The following is a 25,935-nucleotide window of genomic DNA, read 5'->3' on the forward strand; positions in this document are numbered from 1 at the left end:
GTGGTTTCCAGTGCAGGCACAGAGCATCCTTGAAATACCATATGGCCAAGCACAAGGCAGAAGCTGAACTTCAATTTGCTTGTGACCAATGTGAGAAGCTGTTCGAGATGGCTCACAATTTAAATGTTCATATGTCCATGGTTCATCCCTTGACCTAGAATACAGATAAAAACAAACCTATTGAAATTGAATCAAGCCAGGCTCACCTAAAATAGGTAGTGCAATGGAAAGGTTAGTGTGGAGAATATAGTTCTGAGCATTATAGCACACCAGTTCCAGAGACACAGTCCAATGTCTGCAATGGGGTAGAGGTAAATCAGGCAGAATCCTAGCAATTGGAAGGACTATTCAGAACTCTGATAACAGTCTAGTTGGTGTTGTGGTGAGGCAGGATTCCACTTTGCTTCAGTATATCTGTAGGAACTGTTATGCTCAGTTTTATAAGTGTTGGACTATCTTGAAAAACTTCATTCAAAAAGTGAATACTTCACCAGTAGCTTCAGTACAACATGGACATAAGGCTAGCAGATGTGTTGCAGCAACTGAAACAATTCTGTGTCTGGTAACTTTAAGTCGATGTTAAATGATGGTGTCTTGGTTGCAAGCCCACAGGGTCTACAGATTTTGGTCACCTGGGCTCACCATCATGGTAGCAGCTGTGGTTCTCATCCACATGTACAGAGTCTTTTAACAGCAGAGTATCAAGGAGTAAGTGCTGTGTAAGGGTGTTCAGAGGGCCACAGTTACATCCTGGACATGCATTCAAGTTGCAGCGTTGTTTAAAATGAGGGATAGTGCCCATCCAGTAGAAATAAGGACTCAATGGAGGAAGTTCTGGATGGTTCAAAAACCCTTTCACCTCAGAATGGAACAGTAACTGAAAATGGCGAGGGTGATAATAATAATAATAATAATAAATTTTATATTTAATGGGCGCCTTTCATACAAAATCTCAAGGACACCTTACATAGTAAACATATAATCAGAATAAAATAAGTAATAAAGACATCACAGAGACACAAATTAAAAACAGAATTCATTCCAAAAACAGAAAATCAAAAACACAGTGTGAAGAGGGAGCAGCGGCAACCAAATCGTGCCAGCGTCCACTCTCTCTTCACGGCAGCCATCTTGGACACAGACTTACAGGATTACATTAGACAAAAAAAATCATCCCCCCACAATGGATACCACTGTGGAGGAAGGCACAATGTCCAGTCCCCATCCCCAGTCCACCCCAAAGTCAGGCCTATTGAGGCCACCGCAATTGCCTCTACGGAGGCCCGATGTTCCTGGCCGTTCTCACCGGGTGGTCTTGCCCCGGCGTCGGGAGAGTCCTCTCGGCGGCTGGGCTACCTGGAACGGCCGCTTCCTAGCTTGAGACCGCGGCTTCCGGAGCCGACAAGGCCGCGCCGGTTTGGAGCTCCTAGGCTCCCGATGTTAAAGCCGGCGCCGCCTCTCCGCTCCGCAGACCCGCAGCCCGGAGATGTTGCTCTCGCCGGTCCAGCTCACCAGAGCTCCAGCGCGTCGCTCCAGCGCGGCGACCCAGGCAAGGCATCGCCCGCTCCGCTCCGCTCCGCGATAGCGCTCCAACACTGTGCCGCCACCGAGGCCAAGCTGCTGGGCGGTGCCCGCCAGGAAACGGCGCTCCAAGCCCGCTGGTAGGCCACGAGGACGGGTCAGCGGGCAGCCCGGAGAAAAAGCTGCCACACCGACCAGGTAGGGACCTAGAAATAAAGTTGAGACCTACCCCCCACATTAAAAAGTCCATATCCCCTACAAACGAAAAACAGGACTCACTAAAAACTATAAAAATAAACGAATTAAAACGGACGGCTGCTGGCTAGCAGCCGTTCACCAAGATGGCTCCTCCTCCAATACACTGTTGCAATGTTGCAAAGCATCAACCTGTCCCAGTGTTAACAGACTTTCAGCCTTGTACATACAGTGGAGCCACTTCGCGGTCGGTGGATGTGGAAAATTCGGAATCCCCATTGAAGAAGGATATGTTCTTGCGCTCAGACCCTGAATATACAGAGTGCTCTGGGGAAATAGTTCAGGTACAAGATGCAACTCAACCATTAAATGTGAAAATAACAGTTAACTGCAATGAAGCATCTTGTGCTCTAAGAAATAATGTTGTGGATGGATTGGAGTCCAGTGAAATAAAAGTTCAGAATGACTTTTCAGATGAGTCTTTTCAACCATATTGGAAGAAGAGTAAGTTACCAGTTTAGAAGTGCAATATTAAGGATGTGAAGAAACAATCTGGACAAAAACGTGGCCAGAAACCAAAGTCAAACTTGGAAAGGGAAGATTTCCCCACCATGTATCGATGTCAGTATATAAGGGTTGCTGTACTGTTTACAGGAGTTGACAGACATAAGAAACACATAAAAGAGCAGCATGAAGAGGTGCGTGAAAGACCTTGCCCCCACCCAGGATGTAACAAGGTGTTTCTAATTGATCGTTACCTGCAGCGCCATGTAAAGTTGATCCATACAGAAGAAAGAACATCTTTACAGATCAGGAGTGCAAAGCCTTGGGTCACAACTTTGGAAAGACAAACCACATTTGATCAACAACCTTGAAGCATTTTGAGCTCTATCGTGTGACCAAGGGTTTAGAGAGAGAGAGAAGCTGAACATTTTGAAACAGATGTTGAAAGAGATTATGCATAACCCTATCCAGGAAGACAATGACTCAGACCTGGTGGTTAATCAGTGTGATGACAATCAGGACATTGATGAGGATGGCAATGATGGTGTTTCTGATGAGAAGGAAATTGACGTTTTGTTATCAACCCGGACCAGATCGATGCCGATGGTGACAGCAGAGGAGACACCTGCAAGGACGACCTTGACAACAACATCCAAGATATCTATGACATGTGTCCTGAGAACAGCGCCATCAATGAGACTGCTCTAATGCTTGCGGTCATTGTGTGTACCTACCGAGAACTGTGAATGTTATCATGTTTGATAAAAAGGAGGGAATGAAAGAGCTAATAGTCAAATCTAAAATCGTTTGCAAAATTGAGTCGTTCTTCTACAAAAGCATGGTCTAGTAGAACAAAAGAATTGCTCGGTGCCAAGTCTGAATGACTTTGCAAGTTATATGGAACACAATATGGAGGACAGGATGTCTTTTTAATAAAGACAATAAGATGGAAACCTGTGAAATAACATGTGCTGTTTCAAGGCCATAAAGAAGCCAAGATTTAAAAAACTAGCTGACACTCCAGAAATAAGTAATAACTTGTTATTGGATGAGCATGATTTGGACCCAGCTTTTCCTATATTCTGAAAGGCTATAGAATCTTTCAGTCAATAGGCAATAGACAATGGACAATAGGTGCAGGAGTAGGCCAATTGGCCCTTCGAGCCAGCACCGCCATTCAATGTGATCATGGCTGATCATCCCCAATCAGGACCCCATTCCTGCCTTCTCCCCATATCCCGACTCAGCTATTTTTAAGAGCCCTACCTAGCTCTCTGTTGAAAGCATCCAGAGAACCTGCCTCCACCGCCCTCTGAGGCAGAGAATTCCACAGTCTCACCACTCTCTGTGAGAAAAAGTGTTTCCTCGTCTCCGTTCTAAATGGCTTACTCCTTATTCTGAAACTATGGCCCCTGGTTTTGGACTCCCTCAACATCGGGAACATGTTTCATGCCACTAGCGTGTCCAAGCCCTTAACAATCTTATATGTTTCAATGAGATACCCTCTCATCCTTCAAAACTCCAGAGTGTACAAGCCCAGCCACTCCATTCTCTCAGCATATGACAGTCCCGCCATCCTGGGAATTAACCTTGTAAACCTACGCTGCACTCCCTCAATAGCAAGAATGTCCTTCCTCAAATTAGGGGACCAAAACTTCACACAATACTCCAGGTGTGGTCTCACTAGGGCTCTGTACAACTGCAGAAGGACCTCTTTGCTCCTATATTCGAATCCTCTTGTTATAAAGGCCAACATGCCATTCGCTTTCTTCACTCCCTGCTGTATCTGCATGCTTACTTTCATAGACTGATGTACAAGGACCCCCAGATCCCGTTGTACTTCTCAACGACGCCATTTAGATAGTAATCTGCCTTCCTGTTTTTGCTACCAAAGTGGATAACCTCACATTTATCCGCTTTAAACTTCATTTGCCATGCATCGGCCCACTCCCCCAACCTGCCCAAGTCACCCTGCATTCTCATAGCATCCTCCTCACAGTTCACACTGTCACCAAGCTTTGTGTCATCTGCAAATTTGCTAATGTTACTTTGAATCCTTGATGTATATTGTAAATAGCTGTGGTCCCAGCACCGAGCCTTGCGGTACCCCACTAGTCACTGCCCGCCATTCTGAAAGGGACCCGTTAATCCCTACTCTTTGTTTCCTGTCTGCCAACCACTTCTCTATCCATGTCAGCACTCTACCCCCAATACCATGTGGCCTAATTCTGCCCACTAATCTCCTATGTGGGACCATATCAAATGCTTTCTGAAAGTCCAGGTACACTACATCCACTGGCTCTCCCATGTCCATTTTCCTAATTACATCTTCAAAAAATTCCAGAAGATTAGTCAAGCATGATTTCCCCTTCGTAAATCCATGCTTACTCGGAACGATCCTGTTACTGCTATCCAAATGTGCGGCTATCTCATCTTTTATGATTAGCTCCAGCAGCTTCCCCACCACCGATGTCAAGCTAACTGGTCAAGAATTCCCCGTTTTTCTCTCCCGCCTTTCTTAAAAAGTGGGATAACATTAGCTATCCTCCAATCCACAGCAACTGATCCTGAGTCTATAGAACATTGGAAAATTATCACCAATGCATCCACGATTTCTGGAGCCACTTCCTTAAGTACCCTGGAATGCAGACCATCAGGCCCTGGGGATTTATAAGCCTTCTGTCCCATCATGCTATCCAACACCATTTCCTGCCTAATGTGGATTTCCTTCAGTTCCTCAGTCACCCCAGATCATCTGGCCACTACTATATCAATAAGATTGTTTGTGTCCTCCTTAGTGAAGACAGATCCAAAGTACTTGTTCAACTCATCTGCCATTTCCTTGTTCCCCATATTAAATTCACCTTTTTCAGTCGTCAAGGGTCCAACTTTGGTCTTAACTAATTTTTTCCTCTTCACATACCTAAAGAAGCTTTTACTATCCTGCTTTATATTCTTGGCTAGCTTACCTTCGTACCTCATCTTTTCTCCCCGTATTGTCTTTTTGGTTATCCTGATGTTCTCTAAACATTACCCAATCCTCTTGCTTCCCGCTCATCTTTGCTACGTTGTACTTCTTTGCTTTAATTTTTATACTGTCCCTGACATCCCTTGTCAGCCATGGTCGTCCCTTTTTCCCCTTGGAATCTTTCTTCCTCCTAGGAATGAACTGATCCTGCACCTTCTGTATTATTCCTAGAAACACCTGCCATTTTTGTTCAAGTGTCATCCCTGCTAGTGTATCTTTCCAGTCAACTTTGGCCAGTTCCTCCCTCATGGCCCCATAGTCCCCTTTATTCAACTGCAACACTGACACCTCTGATGTTATGGTCACTGCCTCCTAATGGCTCATTAACCTCGAGGTCCTTTATCAAATCCGGTTCATTACATAACACTAAATCCAGAATTACCTCCTCCCTGGTAGGCTCCAATACAAGCTGTTCAAAGAATCCATCACAAAGGCACTCCTACAAAGTCCCTTTCTTGGGGTCCAGTACCAACCTGATTTCCCAGTCTACCTGCATGTTGAAATCTCCCATAACAACTACAGCATTACTTTCATGCCACAGTCATGCCATATTCAGATTTGGTAGGAGTGTTTTAATGATAAGAAAATGTATAATTGCGCTAACTTTCCTTTGTTCTGTGAGTGGAGCCCGAGAAGCACTGAGCAACGTTTGTGCTCATTGTAGATCTTGCCACCCCGGTCTGACGAATCAATTAAAGATTGCCATGGTTTACCTTGAACAATTTTGTTGCTATCTGCTTTTTAAGAGGCAAACTTTGACAGAATGGTCTAAATCTATTCCCATCACTTATGACATGACATATATCTCTATTATTATAAAACTCTGATCTTGGATGTTTACTTGTGTGTTTGCTTGCTTGAACTTTTTTTTTTGATTCACATCTCCTCGAAATCCCGACGCGGTAATGGTGAAATTTTTATATATTCCGGTAGAGATTTACCCCATGATTTTAAAAATCCCTTCATCTGAAAATTTGATTCATTATTTCCAGAGTTTTTTTTACTAAAATTGTTCACCAATCTGACAACTTTTTAAAATCTAACATTCTGAAGCAAGCTGGATGACGTCACTATGGAGTGGTGAATATTGGGACCAATGGGTGAGTGGTGGAGTATTGCATTTGGGAACCAGCCCTCCCTTGTGATGCTGTGCCCCCCCCACCCCTCAATCTCTACCCCCCTCCCCCTCCACACCCCTCTCTAGCCGCGCCTGTGCCATTGGGGATAACGCGTGAGCGGATAGGGCGGGGGAAGGGGTAAAAGGAGCGAATGAATAATATTAATATAATAACGGGGGGGGGGGGTTAGTGTGTGGGGGCGGAGTGGTTAGTGTGTGTGTGTGTGTGTGGCGCCAAAGGCCGCCCCCCCCCCCCACCGCAACCGTGCATTGAACAGAAGAGGCCCAACAGGTCCCCCTTGGTCTAACAAAAATATAAGTATCATAGTTATAATAGAACAGAATATAGCATATTGTTGTAGAATATCGCCTTTGTTATGGAATAGAATAGACCATAGAACAGTCCAGCACAGGAAGGGGCCCTTCGGCCCACAATGTCCGTGTTGAACATGATGCAAATAAAATCCAATTTCTTCATTTTATTCAATGTTGTTTCATAAAGCATGGAGAGAAGCCCTTCGGCCCACCTTTCCAGTTAACAATATCTTTCCTATAATACGGTGACCAAAACTGAACACAATACTCTATACTCAATGCTCTGATTGATGAAGGCCAATGTACCAAAAGCCTTCTTGACCACCCTGTCTGGACCTGGTAACATCGTCGTAAATCTTCTCTTGGCCTTTTCAGCTTGACGACATCTTTCCTATAACATAGTGACCAAAATCGAACACAAAACTCTAAATGTCGCCTCACCAACGTCTTATACAACCACAACATTATACAACTACAACTGGACGGGAGCGCCATCCAGTTGGGTATGGCTGCCCTGCCTGCAGCTGTCCGTCCTTTCACTTTGTTTCTTTATCTTTAGTACATTAAAAAGTGTTGTTTGGAGGTCTATACTTTTTATGTGTGGGGGGTGGGGGGGAAACTGTATTTCTCAGTCCCTATCTGGTCGGAGAGGTGGCTTTCCTCGGAGCAGCATCTCGACCCGTTCTCGTGGCCTACCATCGGGGTCTGGAGCAGCGTTTCTTGACAGGACCGGCCAGACTTCGGCTTCGGTGGCGGTGCAGCACTGGAGCGCTATCGCGGAGCGGGCGATGCCTTGCCCGGGTCGCCGCGCTGGAGCTCCAGAATGCTGAGTCTGCTGATTGAAACATCGCGGAGCTGCGGTCTGCCGAGCATCCATCTGCGGGCAGCAGCGCTGACTTTAACATCGGGAGCCTGGGATCTTTCGCTGAGATCGCCAGTGGTGGAGCTCCGTCCAGCACGGCCTGTCGGCTTCTGAAGCCGCGGTCTCCGGTAAGGAAGCTACCATTCCAGGCATCCCAAGCCGCTGAGAGGGTTCTCCCGACGCTGAAGCACCATCACCCGGCAAGAAGGGCATGAAACATCAGACCCCTTAGCGGCGAATGCGGAGGCCTCAATAGGCCCGACTATGGGTGGACAAGGAGATGGGGCCTGGACTTTGTGCCTTCCCTCATAGTGGGAACCATTGTGGGGGGATGTTTTTATGTTTTATGTTAAATTCTTCTTTAATGTTGTGTTGTATTCTTATTAGTGTGCTGCAATGGCAACTTGAATTTCACTACACCAATTGGTGTACATGACAACAAATGAACCTTTGAACATGACCGCCCAATTTCTATATTCAATACTCTGACTGATAAAGGCCAATGTGTCAAAAGCCTGCATTTCGTTGTCTCTGTATTGTGCACTGACAATGACAATTAAAATTGAATCTGAATCTGAATCTACCTATGATGCCACTTTCAATGAACTACATTACTGTACTCATAGAATCCTTTGCTCTACAACACTACCCAGAGGCTTACCATTCACTGTGTAGGTCCTGCCCAGGTTAGACTTTCCAAAATGCAACACCTCGCATTTTTCTGTATTAAATTCCATCAACCATTCCTCAACCCACCTGGCCAATCGATCCAGATCCTGCTGCAATTTTTCACAATCATCTGCAAAACTATCCACTTTTGTATCATCAGTAAACTTGCTAATCTTGCTATTCGGCCCTTCGAGCCTGCACCGACATTCAATATGATCATGGCTGATCATCTAACTCAGTATCCTGTACCTGCCTTCTCTCCATACCCCCTGATCCCTTTAGCCACAAGGGCCACATCTAACTCCCTCTTAAATATAGCCAACGAACTGGCCTCAACTACCTTCTGTGGCAGAGAATTCCAGAGATTCACCACTCTCTGTGTGAAAAATGTTTAGACATAGAACATAGCAAACTAAACATATTCACCAATCAAGATGATATTATCTGAATGGTGGCCGATTAAGAAAAGGGGAGATGCAACGAGACCTGGGTGTCATGGTACACGTCATTGAAAGTAGGCATGCAGGTGCAGCACATAGTGAAGAAAGCGAATGGTATGTTAGCATTCATAGCAAAAGGATTGGAGTATAAAAGCAGGGAGGTTCTAGTGCAGTTGTACAGGGTCTTGCTGAGACCACACCTGGAGTATTGCGTACAGTTTTGGTCTCCTAATCTGAGGAAAGGCATTCTTGCCATAGAGGGAGTACAGAGAAGGTTCACCAGACTGATTCCTGGGATGGCAGGACTTTCATATGAAGAAAGACTGGATAGACTCGGCTTGTACTCGCTAGACTTTCGAAGATTGAGGGGGGATCTTATAGAAACTTACAAAATTCTTAAGGGGTTGGACAGGCTAGATGCAGGAAGATTATTCCCGATGTTGGGGAAGTCCAGAACAAGGGGTCACAGTTTAAGGATAAGAGGGAAGTCTTTTAGGACTGAGATGAGAAAATCATTTTTTACACAGAGTGGTGAATCTGTGGAATTCTCTGCCACAGAAGGTAGTTGAGGCCAGTTCATTGGTTATATTTAAGAGGGAGTTAGATGTGGCCCTTGTGGCTAAATGGATCAGGGGGTATGGAGAGAAGGCAGGTATGGGATACTGAGTTGGATTATCAGCCATGATCATATTGAATGGTGGTGCAGACTCGAAGGGCCGAATGGCCTACTCCTGCACCTATTTGTTATGTTCTATGTCTATGTCTATATATACCACAATGACATGCAGCAAAATTACAACACAGTATCTCATCTCCTTTTACACGTTGCAATAAATGCAATTTCTATTATTTCTTTCCACTTCCAAACAAAATTCTGGTTGGATTATTCAGCGTATGATCAACCTCAGTGAGACCAAGTGCAGGCTTGGCGATCGCTTCGCACAACACCTACACTCAGTTCGCAATAACTAACCTGATCTCCGGGTGGCTCAGCACTTCAACTTCCCCTTCCATTCCGAATCCGACCTTTCTGTCCTGGGCCTCATCCATGGCCAGAGTGAGGCCCACCGCAAATTGAAGGAACAGCACCTCATATTTTGCTTGGGTAGTTTACATCCCAGCGGTATGAACATTGGCTTCTCCAATTTCAGGTAGTCTTTGCTTTCTCCCTCCTTCCCCTCCCATTCCCAGCTCTCCCACAGCCTACTGTCTCCGCCTCTTCCTTTCTTTTTCCCGACCCCCCCCACCCCCCCGACATCAGTCTGAAGAAGGGTCTTGACCCGAAACTTCGCCTATTCCTTCGCTCCATAGATGCTGCCTCACCCGCTGATTTTCTCCAGCTTTGTCTACCAACGGGATCCCACCACTGGCCATATCTTCCCGTCTGCTTCCCTGTCGGCTTTCCGCAGAGACCACTCCTTCCATAACTCCCTGGTCATTTCGTCCCTTCCCACCCATACCACCCCCTCTCCTGGCATTTGCCCTTGCAACTGCAGGAAATGCTACACTTGTCGCTTTACCTCCCCCCTTGACTCCATTCAAGGACCCAAGCCGTCTTTCCAGGTACGTGCAACTACTCCAACCACAAAACATAGTCTTGGCAATCGCTTTGCCCAATACCTCCGCTCTGTTCGCAATAATCAACCTGATCTCCCGGTGGCTCAGCACTTCAATTCCCCCTCCCATTCCCAATCCAACCTTTCTGTCCCGGGCCTCCTCCATGGCCAGAGTGAGTCCCACCGCAAATTGGAGGAGCAGCACCTCATGTTTCGCTTGGGTAGTTTTCACCACAGCGCTATGAATATTTTTCAACACACAAAAAATTATATGTTGATAACTTTGGTTACTAAAAAATAAGAAACTATTAATTTTCAGTCTTAAATCTCTAAGCGATGCTATGTCCCCCTTTACAGCTAGTGTCAGGGCTCTCGCTTAACTTTTTTTCCCTGTTGCCAGCCAGGCAGGTTTGCAAGCAGCGGCCCTTATCAGGGCGGGAGGGGTGCGGGAGGAGGAGGAGTTGGAGCCGCTGTCGCAGCCGTTGCTGCCACTGTGCAGGGCCCGTCATTCGCTCCGACCTATCGTCACCACGCACCTAGTATTTTTGCCCCGCACGACAGCCGTCGCCGGATACGAAACGTTGCGTTCCTTTTCTCCAGAGATGCTGCCTGACGCGCGGAGTTACTCCAGTTTTTTGTGTCTATCTTCGGTATAAACCAAGTTGCCAAGTCGGGCAAAATGATTCGCCGTTTAGGTTGCCCGGCGGCACTTTGGGTGGTCAATGGCACCCGGGCAACCGCTAATTTCGATCCCTGTTCTGTATGTTTTAATTCAGTTCAAGACTATGGGATAGTACATTGGCCATAAAGTTGCTGCCTAAAATTGCCTGAGACCCGGAATTGATCCTGAATATGGGTGCTGTCTGTATGGAGTTTGCTCCTTTTCCCTTTGTTTACATGGGTTTTCTCCGGGTGCTCTTGTTCCCTTTCACATTCCAAAGGTGTGCAGGAACCTTTTTCAGACCCAACCCAAAACGTAATATTTTCCTTTTGTCCAGAGATTCTGTCTGACCTGTTGAGTTACACCAGCTTTTTGTGTCTATCTTCAGTTTAAACCAGCATCTGCAGTTCTTTCCTACACACAAAATACTACACAATAGAACTTTATTAATCCCAGGAGGGAAATTGTATGTGTGTGTGTGTATAATTATATATTCATATATAAATATACACTGTTTTCTTTTCTCGTTTATAACATTGTTTACAGAGTACTATGTTTACATATTCTGTTGTGCTGCTGCAAGTGAGGATTTCATTGGGATATGAGAGAATAAAACACTCTTGACTTACGTCGCTAATGTGTGGGATAGAGCCAGTGTACAGGTGATCGGTGGTCGGCGTGGACTCGGTGGGCCGAAGGGTCTGTTTCCACGCTGTATGTTTAAATTAAACTAAAACACTAAAACCAGAGGAAATCTAAAGAGTCTCTACCCGAAACGTCACCCAATTTCTTCAATGCAGAGATGCTGGCTGATCCATGGAGTTCCCCCACAATTAAAGCATGGAATAGTCTTCACCCTACTATAGGTACCCAACCAGAAGCAATTAATTTTAAGGTAGCTCTTTTTTTCACCAAGAACCCTTTTTTGTTTAAGACCAAGTCAAGAGTCAAGAGAGTTTTATTGTCATGTGTCCCAGATAGGACAATGAAATTCTTGCTTTGCTGCAGCACAACAGAATATGTAAACATAATACAGAACAGGAGATAAAAGTTCACTGTGTCTATATACCATAGACCATATATATATGCACAATAAATAAACAGATAAAATGCAATAGGCTGTTATTTTTAAGAGTTTGGTGGTGGTGTTTAAATTCTGTTTAAATTCCATTTCGAATATTTTTGGAGGACCAGGAAACCAAGAAGCAAGAGTTACTCCAGGGAGTTACTCCAGCTCCAGCGAGTGATTCTGCGTTGGTTTTCAGCGGTCGCGGCGAGTGGACAGCAATGGCAGCCAGATCTCCCACCATGCCAAGGGAGGGAGAAAGTGGCCGATGCCGATGCCGACCAGTTGCAGTACGCATGTGCAGGGTGGCACATGCGCACAACCACGACCGATGATGTGTTCAAAAGGGAACTGCAGATACTGGAAGATCGAAGGTACACAAAATTGCTGGGGAAACTCAGCGGGTGCAGCAGCATCTATGGAGCGAAGGAAATAGGTGAAGGAAATAGGCGACGTTTCGGGCCGAAACCCTTCTTCAGACTGATGGGGGCTGGGGGAAAGAAAGAAGGAAAAGGGGAGGAGGAGGAGGAGGAGGAGCCCGAGGGCGGGCGGATGGGAGGGTGGGAGGAGACAGCTAGAGGGTTAAGGAAGGGGAGGAGACAGCAAGGGCTAGCCAAATTGGGAGAATTCAATGTTAATGCCATAAGGACGCAAGGTCCCCAGACGGAATATGAGGTGCTGTTCCTCCAATTTCCGCTGTTGCTCACTCTGGCAATGGAGGAGACCCAGGACAGAGAGGTCGGATTGGGAATGGGAGGGGGAGTTGAAGTGCTGAGCCACCGGGAGGTCAGGTAGGTTATTGCGGACTGAGCGGAGGTGTTCGGCGAAACGATCGCCCAACCTACGCTTGGTCTCACCGATGTAAATCAGCTGACATCTAGAGCAGCGGATGCAGTAGATGAGGTTGGAGGAGATACAGGTGAACCTTTGTCGCACCTGGAACACGGCCGATGATGTGCTGGCCAAAGATCCTCGCTATAGGATATTTGGTGCTGGCCGTGGCAGTGCGCATGTGTAAGGCAGCCTGCCGTGCCGGCGGACGAGGAGTGGGCGGAGACCCGAGACACGGATAGCAGGCGGAGATGGAGAGTGAGAGAGAGAGAGAGAGAGAAAGATAGAGAGGGGGCCCGCTCAGAATTAAACAATAGGTGTCCCGGGCAAAATGGCATGGCTTTTAGGTTGCCCTGGCAGGACTGTTAATTTCTTGGCAACCGCTAATTTCGAGCCCTGCACTGCCTGTCATTCTGACAGGGATCCATTTATTCCTACTCTTTGTATCCTGCCTGCCAACCAATTCTCTATCCATGACAATACCCTACCTCCAATGCCATGTGCTCTAATTATGCCCACTAATCTCCTGTGTGGGGCCTTAGCAAAGGCTTTCTGAAAAGTCCAGATACACTACATCCACTGGCTCTCCTTCATCCACTTTATTTGTCACATCCTCAAAAATGCCAGAAGATTAGTCAAGCAGGATTTCCCCTTCATAAGTCCATGCTGACTTAGACCAATCCTTTTCTCCTATCCAAATTCGCCGTTATTACTTTAATAATTGACTCCAGCATCTTCCCCATCACCGATGTCAGGCTAACTGGTCTATAATTCCCCGTCATCCCTACTTATCCAGTAATACTTATCCCTACTTATCCAGTAACGTTTGCAGCTATGATAGTAACAGCCATATCACCCACTGCGGTCAGCGCACTGAAAATAATGAAATCAGATTTAAGGGCTTCAATGAAAGAGGATCTGGCAGAAGCAATTCTGTTCCTAAGGCCAAGTTATTAATAAATTTTATGTATGTACTTTTGCAGCAAACTTAACTACCCATGCATTTACTTTTAATTTCTATTACACTTGGGATTTTTTTTGTCACCATTTAGCTCAAACCTGTGGCCTTAGTTCAATAAATTTTGGAATAATGCTTTTATTATTTTTATTTAGATCAATGGAATTTTAATTTTGTCATAGTCCTTTCTATATATTTTTTTCTTATAGCATAATGAATCATGTTTTTTTTTCAAGAATAAACAATATTTAATATGAAAAAGAATATGCGATTCTGTTACATTCTGTTTGTAGTTTGTTTGGTTGTTTGTTTGTTTGTCTTTTTGCACAAAGTCCACGAGCATTACCACTTTTCATTTCACTGCACATCTCGTATGTGTATGTGACGAATAAACTTGACTTGATTATAAAAGCCACAATAGCACAGCTACAACCATTAGACTTTACACATGGGTTTAATAGGCAGCCTGATGATTCATGTGGTTCTTATGAAATGCCATCTTGTGTAATGTCATCACAGCAGATTTAGAATTATTATTATACCAGGGGTCGGATGTTTTAGGTACGACTCCCTGTTTACTCCGCTCCCCTGTTTATAACATTATTTACCTCAGTTTTCCCCCAGACTGGGTTTATAGAAACATAGAAATTAGGTGCAGGAGTAGGCCATTCGGCCCTTCGAGCCTGCACCACCATTCAATATGATCATGGCTGATCATCCAACTCAGTATCCCGTACCTGCCTTCTCTCCATACCCTCTGATCCCCTTAGCCACAAGGCCACATCTAACTCCCTCTTAAATATAGCCAATGAACTGGCCTTGACTACCCTCTGTGGCAGAGAGTTCCAGAGATTCACCACTCTCTGTGTGAAAAAAGTTCTTCTCATCTCGGTTTTAAAGGATTTCCCCCTTATCCTTAAGCTGTGACCCCTTGTCCTGGACTTCCCCAACATCGGGAGCAATCTTCCTGCATCTAGCCTGTCCAACCCCTTAAGAATTTTATAAGTTTCTATAAGATCCCCTCTCAATCTCCTAAATTCTAGAGAGTATAAACCAAGTCTATCCAGTCTTTCTTCATAAGACAGTCCTGACATCCCAGGAATCAGTCTGGTGAACCTTCTCTGCACTCCCTCTATGGCAATAATGTCCTTCCTCAGATTTGGAGACCAAAACTGTACGCAATACTCCAGGTGTGGTCTCACCAAGACCCTGTACAACTGCAGTAGAACCTCCTTGCTCCTATACTCAAATCCTTTCGCTATGAAAGCCAACATATGTGGGTTTATTACATTATTTACCTCAGTTATCCTCCCTGACCATGTTTATTTCAATCCCCTGTGGGTTTATAACATTATTTACCTATTTACCCCCCATACCGGGTTTATTTCACTCCCCTGTGGGTTGAAAACATTATTCACCTCAGTTTTCCCCCAGTTTATCCTGCTCCCACGTGGGTTTATCACATTATTTACCTCATTTTTTCCCCAGACCGGATTTATTCCGCTCCCACGTGGGTTTATAACATTATTCACATCACCTTCTCCCAGCAGACCAGGTTTATTCCCCCAGACATGTAGTTTATTTAGAAACATAGAAACATAGAAATTAGGTGCAGGAGTAGGCCATTCGGCCCTTCGAGCCTGCACCGCCATTCAATATGATCATGGCTGATCATCCAACTCAGTATCCCGTACCTGCCTTCTCTCCATACCCTCTGATCCCCTTAGCCACAAGGGCCACATCTAACTCCCTCTTAAATATAGCCAATGAACTGGCCTCGACTACCCTCTGTGGCAGGGAGTTCCAGAGATTCACCACTCTCTGTGTGAAAAAAGTTCTTCTCATCTCGGTTTTAAAGGATTTCCCCCTTATCCTTAAGCTGTGACCCCTTGTCCTGGACTTCCCCAACATCGGGAGCAATCTTCCTGCATCTAGCCTGTCCAACCCCTTAAGAATTTTGTAAGTTTCTATAAGATCCCCTCTCAATCTCCTAAATTCTAGAGAGTATAAACCAAGTCTATCCAGTCTTTCTTCATAAGACAGTCCTGACATCCCAGGAATCAGTCTGGTGAACCTTCTCTGCACTCCCTCTATGGCAATAATGTCCTTCCTCAGATTTGGAGACCAAAACTGTACGCAATACTCCAGGTGTGGTCTCACCAAGACCCTGTACAACTGCAGTAGAACCTCCCTGCTCCTATACTCAAATCCTTTTGCTATGAAAGCTAACATACCATTCGCTTTCTTCACTGCCTGCTGCACCTGCATGCCCACTTTCAATGACTGGTGTACCATGACACCCAGGTCTCGCTGCATCTCCCCTTTTCCTAGTCGGCCACCATTTAGATAATAGTCTGCTTTGCTGTTTTTGCCACCAAAATGGATAACCTCACATTTATCCACATTATACTGCATCTGCCAAACATTTGCCCACTCACCCAGCCTATCCAAGTCACCTTGCAGTCTCCTAGCATCTTCCTCACAGCTAACACTGCCCCCCAGCTTAGTGTCATCCGCAAACTTGGAGATATTGCCTTCAATTCCCTCATCCAGATCATTAATATATATTGTAAATAGCTGGGGTCCCAGCACTGAGCCTTGCGGTACCCCACTAGTCACTGCCTGCCATTGTGAAAAGGACCCGTTTACCCCTACTCTTTGCTTCCTGTTTGCCAGCCAGTTCTCTATCCACATCAATACTGAACCCCCAATGCCGTGTGCTTTAAGTTTGTAAACTAATCTCTTATGTGGGACCTTGTCGAAAGCCTTCTGGAAGTCCAGATGCACCACATCCACTGGTTCTCCCCTATCCACGCTACTCTATGTTTGGTGATTTATTGATTATTTACAGGGAGAGGGGGGGAGCCAGAGAGAGGGAAGTGTTATAACGTGTGTTATCTCAGGACGCTGCTCCAGACGGTGAGTTTATATTATTTTTCCGTTTCCCCCCCAGATGTGTAGTTTATGTGGAGTTTATTTACCTCAGATCTCCCCCAGACCGGGTTTATTCCGCTGCTGATTTATAACGTTATTGACCTCAGTGAATAGGGAGGTTTCACGGCAATTGGACCCATGACCCGTACTGTTGCTACGCTACTCCAAATGGATTACACACGATGAACTGCAGGTAGGCACTTACCAATGTTTCCAGCGTAGCGGGCCCGTTAAATCCCGCTGAAATTGTCAATTTTTGCGCTGTAAATAATGATGGAAATCGGGATAAGCATGCGAGACATTTAGCATACTTCAGAATTGGAAAAGTGAGGAGAAATGACAGTAGATAGAAACGAGAGCTGAAGGGACAACAACAGCCAGAGTGCTTGGCGAACATTGGCCGTTTGCTCACTGCATTTCATCAACAGTAAGTCATTATTTGTGTTTTTTCTTGATTCCTTTGGCATCTAAAAAGTTTCAGAAGTGATAAATCTGGCTGTAATTTTTTTTAAATCGCCCATGGTCCTCGTGGGTTTTTACATACAAAATGAAAACGCATCTGAAGAAAAATTTACAGCCAGATTTATCACTTCTGAGAATTTTTAGATACCAAAGGAATCGAGAAAAAACACAAATAATGCCTTACTTGATGAAATGCAGTGAGCAAACGCGATAATTCCCAATATTTTCAATGTTTACCAAGCACTTTAGCTGCTGTAGTCCCATCAGTTCTCGCTTCTCTATACCTTCATTTCGCTTCACTTTTGGAATTCTAAAGTTGGGTACATGTCTCTCACACTTACCCCGACTCCCACAATTTTTTTCAGCGCAAAAATTCAACATTTTGGCGGTTTTTAACATGTAGGAAAGTACGCGTTTCTTGCATTAATAACATATACCGGATGTGACAGATGTCTTCCAGTTGGATTTAGCGGCTCCGTACGTCGAGCCCTATGACCCGGTGACCTTACGTGCAATCCCCCTGTAAATTCATGTCAGTGAGATTTAAAAGTCATGTTATATTGTGAATTCTTGTGTGAATGTTATTTGGAAACATAGGCTATTTAAAAATGTTAACCTTTTCTTAAGAAATGGATAGATGTTTAGATCTACTAATTGAATTTTATAATTAGCTACAATTAGGTAACTAACTAATTATATGCTTTAATTTCACGTCATCCAAGTAAGATTGTTTCATATTTGTTTCAGAATGCTTCAATCTATAATAACTAAAAATTTCATTCAGTTCTCTTAATATTTAAGAAAGTTATTGGCTTTTGTCTTCGATCACAGCTTTTGAGTTAAGAATGGAAAAAGCAATAGGGAACAAGATGCTAATTTCAGAGTATGAAAATGGTCATAAATGTTTTAATACAGATACAGATAGCCTTTATTGTCATTCAGACCGAAGTCTGAACAAAATTTCGTGCCTGCAGTCATACATATAATACAATAAAAACAACAATAAACACATATTAACATCCACCACAGTGAGTCCACCTAGCACCTCCTCACTGTGATGGAGGCAAAAGTCTTAGGTCTGCAGTCTCTTCCCTCCTCTTCTCCCTCTGCGCTGAGGCGATACCCCACCGGGCGATGGTACAATCAGTCAATACTGCTGGCTGTGTCAATACTGAAGATATGAAAGGGAATTAGGTGTCAAATTAAACTTCTTTTTATGCTTTATCTGATGGGATAAATTGCAGACTTGATTTTTAAAATCTAAAAGTTTTGTAATATAGTTAATATTTGTATACGGTATATCTGATCTGATTGCACAGCCTGCACAACAAAGCTTTTCACTGCACCTGGGTACACACGTCAATAATAAACTAAACCTAAAATAAAACTCCATGTCCCGGGGGATTATGTCCTAATTCCCCCGCTATTGAGGGGAGGTTTGCCGGCCTGGGGTGTGAGGGGGGCTTCTCATTCCGCCGCTGATGAGAAGGGGGAGAGAGTAAAATGTCGAGGTAGCGTTGTGTTCAATGGGTGTCTGAGGGGGCAGCACGGTCTCTATGGGCTGAAGGGTCGTCCGGCTGTTAACACGGGACAAAGTGGGAGAACACTCACATTCACTAATACACACACACACTCACTGTCACAGACAGGTTGCGGTTACCGGAAGTGAGGCGACCACACGTCTTGTCCGCGGGTGAACTCTCTGGGGGGGAAACGGCGCCGCTCCCTTCCCGCCAAACGGCCGCCCAGCACACTGCGCACGCGCCGCAACCGCCCGCCAGTGACCATTGGTGGGAGGAGATGCTTGTGCGCCGGGGCCGGCGGTTTGATGCGCGTGCGTCGCTACGTGGTCTGATGGATGTGGGCATTCGGATGCCGGCCATCACTGGGGGGGATGGGGGAGATGAGGATGGGGAGGTAGATAGATGGAGAAGGGTGTAGAGGATAGGGAGTACTGGAGAGGGTGAGGGATGGAGAGGAGGGGGGGGGGTAGATGGAGAAGGGTGGAGAGGAGAGGGGGGGAGGGAAAGGACAGGTGTGAGGGAGAGGATGAGGGAGAGGGGTGGGATGGGTGAGGAACGGAGAGCGTGGGTGGGGGGGTGCCGAAAATTGAGGGATGAAGGGAGAGGGATGGGGGTAAGGGATGGAAGGAGAGGGAGGGGGGGGAGGGATAGTGCGGAATGGAGAGCGAGTGATGGATGGAGGGAGGGGGGGGTGATGGAGGAGGTGATGGATGGAGGTGGGGGAGGGGGTGAGGGATAGAAGGCCGAGGGATGAAGGGTGGGGTGAGGTGAAGCTTCACTCAAATCCATTTTATTTTTCATTCACTTAATAGAAACATAGAAACATAGAAATTAGGTGCAGGAGTAGGCCATTCGGCCCTTCGAGCCTGCACCGCCATTCAATATGATCATGGCTGATCATCCAACTCAGTATCCCGTACCTGCCTTCTCTCCATACCCTCTGATCCCCTTAGCCACAAGGGCCACATCTAACTCCCTCTTAAATATAGCCAATGAACTGGCCTCGACTACCCTCTGTGGCAGGGAGTTCCAGAGATTCACCACTCTCTGTGTGAAAAAAGTTCTTCTCACCTCGGTTTTAAAGGATTTCCCCCTTATCCTTAAGCTGTGACCCCTTGTCCTGGACTTCCCCAACATCGGGAGCAATCTTCCTGCATCTAGCCTGTCCAACCCCTTAAGAATTTTGTAAGTTTCTATAAGATCCCCTCTCAATCTCCTAAATTCTAGAGAGTATAAACCAAGTCTATCCAGTCTTTCTTCATAAGACAGTCCTGACATCCCAGGAATCAGTCTGGTGAACCTTCTCTGCACTCCCTCTATGGCAATAATGTCCTTCCTCAGATTTGGAGACCAAAACTGTACGCAATACTCCAGGTGTGGTCTCACCAAGACCTTGTACAACTGCAGTAGAACCTCCCTGCTCCTATACTCAAATCCTTTTGCTATGAAAGCTAACATACCATTCGCTTTCTTCACTGCCTGCTGCACCTGCATGCCCACTTTCAATGACTGGTGTACCATGACACCCAGGTCTCGCTGCATCTCCTCTTTTCCTAGTAGGCCATCATTTAGATAATAGTCTGCTTTCCTGTTTTTGCCACCAAAATGGATAACCTCACATTTATCCACATTATACTGCATCTGCCAAACATTTGCCCACTCACCCAGCCTATCCAAGTCACCTTGCAGTCTCCTAGCATCCTCCTCACAGCTAACACTGCCCCCCAGCTTAGTGTCATCCGCAAACTTGGAGATATTGCCTTCAATTCCCTCATCCAGATCATTAATATATATTGTAAATAGCTGGGGTCCCAGCACTGAGCCTTGCGGTACCCCACTAGTCACTGCCTGCCATTGTGAAAAGGACCCGTTTACTCCTACTCTTTGCTTCCTGTTTGCCAGCCAGTTCTCTATCCACATCAATACTGAACCCCCAATGCCGTGTGCTTTAAGTTTGTAAACTAATCTCTTATGTGGGACCTTGTCGAAAGCCTTCTGGAAGTCCAGATACACCACATCCACTGGGTCTCCCCTATCCACGCTACTAGTTACATCCTCGAAAAATTCTATAAGATTCGTCAGACATGATTTACCTTTTGTAAATCCATGCTGACTTTGTCCAATGATTTCACCACTTTCCAAATGTGCTGCTATCCCATCTTTAATAACTGACTCTAGCAGTTTCCCCACTACCGATGTTAGACTAACTGGTCTGTAATTCCCCGTTTTCTCTCTCCCTCCCTTCTTAAAAAGTGGGGTTACGTTTGCTACCCGCCAATCCTCAGGAACTACTCCAGAATCTAAAGAGTTTTGAAAGATTATTACTAATGCATCCACTATTTCTGGAGCTACTTCCTTAAGTACTCTGGGATGCAGCCTATCTAATGAATTTGAAAGCCACCATTGAAGCTGATCTTGGTTCCCCTCATTGCTGTTATGTATTGGGAAAAGGGGAAGTACAACAGGATCGGGGGGGGTCCTTGAACATCAGTCTATGAAAGTAAGCATGCAGCTACAGCAGGCAGTGAAGAAAGCGAATGGCATGTTGGCCTTTATAACAATTGGAGTCGAGTATAGGAGCATAGAGGTCCTTCTGTAGTTGTACAGAGCCCTAGTGAGACCACACCTGGAGTATTGTGTGCAGTTTTGGTCCCCTAATTTGAGGAAGGACATTCTTGCTATTGAGGAAGTGCAGCGTAGGTTTACAAGGTTAATTCCCGGGATTGCAGGACTGTAATATGCTGAGAGAATGGAGCAACTGGGCTTGTACACTCTGTGGAGTTTAGAAGGATGAGAGGGTATATCATTAAAACATAAAACTGGGCTTGGACACGCTAGAGGCAGGAAACATAGAAATTAGGTGGCAGAGAGTACCCTCTGTGGCAGAGAGTTCCAGAGATTCACGACTCTCTGTGTGAAAAAAATTTTCTCACCTCAGTTTTAAAGGATTTCCCCCTTATCCTTAAGCTGTGACCCCTTGTCCTGGACTTCCCCAACATCGGGAACAATCTTCCTGCATCTAGCCTGTCCAACCCCTTAAGAATTTTGGATGTTCCCGATGTTGGGGGAGTCCAGAACCAGGGGCCACAGTTTAAGAATAAAGAGTAAGCAATTTACAACGGAGACGAAACACTTTTTCTCACAGAGTGGTGAGTCTGTGGAATTCTCTGCCTCGGAGGGCGGTGGAGGCAGGTTCTCTGAATGCTTTCAAGAGAGAGCTAGATAGGGATCTTAAAAATAGCGGAGTCAGGGAATATGTGGAGAAGGCAGGAACGGTGTACTGATTGGGGATGATCAGCCATGATCACATTGAATGCTGGCTCGAAGGGCTGAATGGCCTAATCCTGCACCTATTGTCTATGGTATCGGCACCTTGCAGGTCATCTGATGCTGTGGGCTGCAGCAGTCAGCAAAGAACAAGTGGTTGCAGGGGAACGTACCTGGGAGGGAGTGATTTGGGTGGGAAGGGACGAAATGATCAGGGAGTTACAGAGGGAACGGTCTCTGCGGAAAGTAAAAAGGGGTGGAGATGGGAGCATGTGGTTAGTTGTGGGACCCCGTTAGAGGTGGAGAAAATGTTGGAGGATTTTATTTGGAAGAAGGATCCCAACCCGAATCATCACCTATCCATGTTCCCCATAGATGCTGCCTGACCCACTGAGTTACTCCAGTACTTTGCATCTATTTTTGTAAACCAGCATCTACAGTTCTGTATGTATAGAGGCACAGTGTACATAAAAAGGCTCTCCACTTCAACTTGACCATGGCAACCAAGATGCTCCATCTAAGCCAGTTGCATATGCCTGCCTTTGGCCCATATCCCTCATAACCTTTCCTATCCAGAAGTCTTTTAAGTGTTGTTATAGTACCTCCTCTGGCAGATTGTTCCACACTTCCACCACCGCTTCTCTCTTTGGTATAGGGAGATTGCACAAGAGGTCACTGGGTCATAGGGCTCGACGCACGGAGCCGCTAAATCCAACTGGAAGATATCCGTCACTTCCGGTATATGTTATTAATGCTAAAAACGCGTACTTTCCTACCTGTTAAAAACCGCCAAAATGTTGAATTTTTGCGCTGAAAAAATTGTGGTAGTCGGGGTAAGTGTGAGAGACATGTACCCAACTTTAGAATTCCAAACGTGAAGCGAAATGAAGGGACTACAGCAGCTAAAGTGCTTGGTAAACATTGAAAATATTGGGAATTATCACGTTTGCTCACTGATTTCATCAAGTAAGGTATTATTTGTGTTTTTTCTTGATTCCTTTGGCATCTAAAAATTCTCAGAAGTGATAAATCTGGCTGTAAAATTTTCTTCAGATGTGTTTTCATTTTGTATGTAAAACCCACGAGAACCATGGGTGATTTAAAAAAATTACAGCCAGATTTATCACTTCTGAAACGTTTTAGATGCCAAAGGAATCAAGCAAAAACACAAATAATGCCTTACTGTTGATGAAATGCAGTGAGCAAACGGCCAATGTTTGCAATACAATACAATACGGTTTATTTGTCACATTGCACATAAAGTGCAAGTGGAATGAATATGTCAGCAGCGATACAATGATAAAGAGCACACACAAAAACACAATAAAAATTTAACATAAACATCCACCACAGGATTCATCAGTGTGGTGGAAGGCACACAATTTGGCCAGTCCTCCTCCATTTTCCCCCGTGGTCGGGACCTCAACCCTCCGCAGCAGGCGTCCAGATGGTAAGGACAAGGTACGAATCCAGGTAAGTCCAGAGTCGGCTCTTCCCCACCGGAGACCGCGGCTTTAAGTTGGTGTAGGCCACAGGCCGCCGGTCGAAGATTTAAAGTTCCCTCCACGCCGCAGCCAGAAGCACCGCAGACTGCAGGGCCGGCGGTCGAAGCTCCCCTCCTGGGGTGATGTTAAGTCCATACCTCGCCCGCGGTAGAAGAGACGGCCGCGGGCCGGCGGTGGAAGCTTCTTCTTACCCCGGGTCCCTCCTCGAGGGATCCCGGGCTGTAGACGCCGCGCCAGCTGGAGCTGTGCAGACTGCGGCTTCAGGCCGCCGGCTGCTGCGGGCCAACGAAACGGAGCGCTCCCCCCCAGCGAGGGCTCACCCGCTCCACGCTGACAATCCACGCTGCACCCGCCGCTGGAGCCCCGAGCACGTCTCCGGGAAAGGCTGCGCTGATCCTCGCTGATAGGCCACGGGGGAGGCGACCTGGAAAAAGTCACCTCTCCATGGAGGAGGCGACCAAAACGGTTTCCCCCTCACCCCCCACACAAAACACACAAATAAACATTAAAAACATACTTTAAAACATACTAAAAAAGTTGAAAAAACTAACGCGCTGCTGACAGGGCTGCCGCCATTGTAGCGCCCCCACCGACCGACCGACACGGCCAAGCACACTGTCTGTTGTTGTCCCTTCAGCTCTCGCTTCTATCTACCGTCATTTCTCCTCACTTTTGGAATTCTGAAGTAGGCTAAATGTCTCTCACGCTTATCCCGATTTCCATAATTATTTACAGCGCAAATTTGACAATTTCAGGGGGTTTTAACGGGCCCGCTACGCTGGAAACAATGATAAGCGCCCACCTGCAGTTCATCGCGTGTACTCCACTTGGAGTAGCGTAGCAACAGTACGGGTCATGGGTCGTGACCCGATATGACACCTATTCCATTTCACCAGAGATGCTGCCTGACCTGAGTTACTCCAGCATTTTGTGTCTATCGTCGGTTTAAACCAGCATCTGCAGTTCCTTCTTACACAACTCTACTTCGCCATTCAATGATTCAATCGTGGCTGATTGATCTCGCCCTCCCAACCCTATTCACCTGCCTTATCCCCATAACCCCTGACACTTGTAATCATCAATAACACCCGTACACATCAAGAACACTGGATGAGGTTTATAAGGAGTTTGACGCCAGTTTCCCCCACACACACATACACGTGTAGGTAGTTTATTTATGTATTTATGTGGTGATTTACCTCACTTCTCCCCCATATTGACCCGATCCCGGCCGACGTCACAAAGGACCAGGTCCCGCCCCCTCCTTGCGTCTGCCCCCACCCTGAAGTAACTCAGCGGGTGAGGCAGCATCAAAGATTATGGGCACACGCATGGGCCCCAGCTATGCCTGCCTCTTTGTCGGGTACGTTGAACAATCCTTGTTCGAGACGTACCAGGGCCCCATCCCCGACCTCTACCTCCGTTACATTGACGACTGCTTTGGGGCCACCTCCTGCACCTACACACAACTGACTGACTTCATCCACTTCACCACCAACTTCCATCCGGAAGTGGCGGCGCTGTGATACAGCTGCGGCTCGCCTGCAGTCTGTCTGTTTTTACTTTTTGTGTTGTTTTTTTTGTCTAGTTTAGTAATTTTTTTGGTTATTAGGTTGTGTTATGTGTGGGGGGAGGGTGAAACAGAGCTTTCTGTCTCTCCCTTCGGGGGAATGCGACTTTTTTGTCGTATCCCCCTTCTCTTCCCCCGTCTGCGCTGAGGCCTAATGGCGGAGCTGGCGGCCTCCAACCTGCGACCGACCTCAAGGGTCCGGAGGTAGAGCCAGCCAGGACTCACCAACGCGAGGCTGGCCGTCTTCGAGCTGTGGCGACGTCCGGGTAGCGGCACGACTCGGCGCTCCGGTGAGGGCGGACGGCGCGGGGCTGAGACACTCTCGTGTGAGCGGCACGGCTACCGGCTGGAAGGCGCTCCCGTGTGAGCAGCCCGGTGCGGGGCTGAGACGCTGCCGTGTGGGTGGCCTGGCTATTGGCTGGAAGGCGCTCCGGTGAGGGCGGACCGGCTCCCGGCTGGAAGGTGCTCCCGTGGGGGCAGCCCGGTGCGGGGCTGAGACGCTGCCTTGTGGGCGGCCCGGTGCGGGGCGGAGACAGTGCTCCGGCGGCTGAGGCGGCGGCGACCTGGATCCGGGGCTCGGCCGCGGGCCAGTGGAGGACAATGTCGGGAGCTCGCAGGTCACAGGCTGGTGCCTGTTTTCCGGAGCACCCGATGCAACAGCTGCGTCCGCTGGACTGGAGGGCGGCAGCTTCGACCACCCCCGGGCCGCGGAGCTTGAACCGCGGGACTGATACCATCGCCCGGTGGGGTATCGCCTCGGCGCAGAGGGAGAAGAGGAGGGAGGAGACAGTAACTCTAAGACTTTTGCCTCCATCACAGTGAGGAGGTGTTTGGTGAACTCACTGTGGTGGATGTTAATTTGTGTTTATTGTGTTTTGTTATTATTACATGTATGGCTGCAGGCAACAACATTTCGTTCAGACCGAAAGGTCTGAATGACAAATAAAGGAT

The 25,935-nt window shown here is 46.6% G+C and overlaps 1 long non-coding RNA gene across 1 annotated transcript; it reads left to right on the forward strand.

Annotated features, from left to right (window-relative positions):
• Nucleotides 1–201: 201 nt before the first annotated feature.
• Nucleotides 202–17,993, forward strand: LOC116982764. Its single transcript, XR_004414534.1, has 3 exons — nt 202–365; nt 9,920–9,923; nt 17,981–17,993. It is a non-coding gene; the product is annotated as an uncharacterized LOC116982764 (long non-coding RNA).
• The last annotated feature ends 7,942 nt before the right edge of the window (nt 17,994–25,935 follow it).

The sequence above is a fragment of the Amblyraja radiata genome, chromosome 1, assembly GCF_010909765.2.
Source record: "Amblyraja radiata isolate CabotCenter1 chromosome 1, sAmbRad1.1.pri, whole genome shotgun sequence".
Classification (NCBI taxonomy): Eukaryota; Metazoa; Chordata; class Chondrichthyes; order Rajiformes; family Rajidae; genus Amblyraja; species Amblyraja radiata.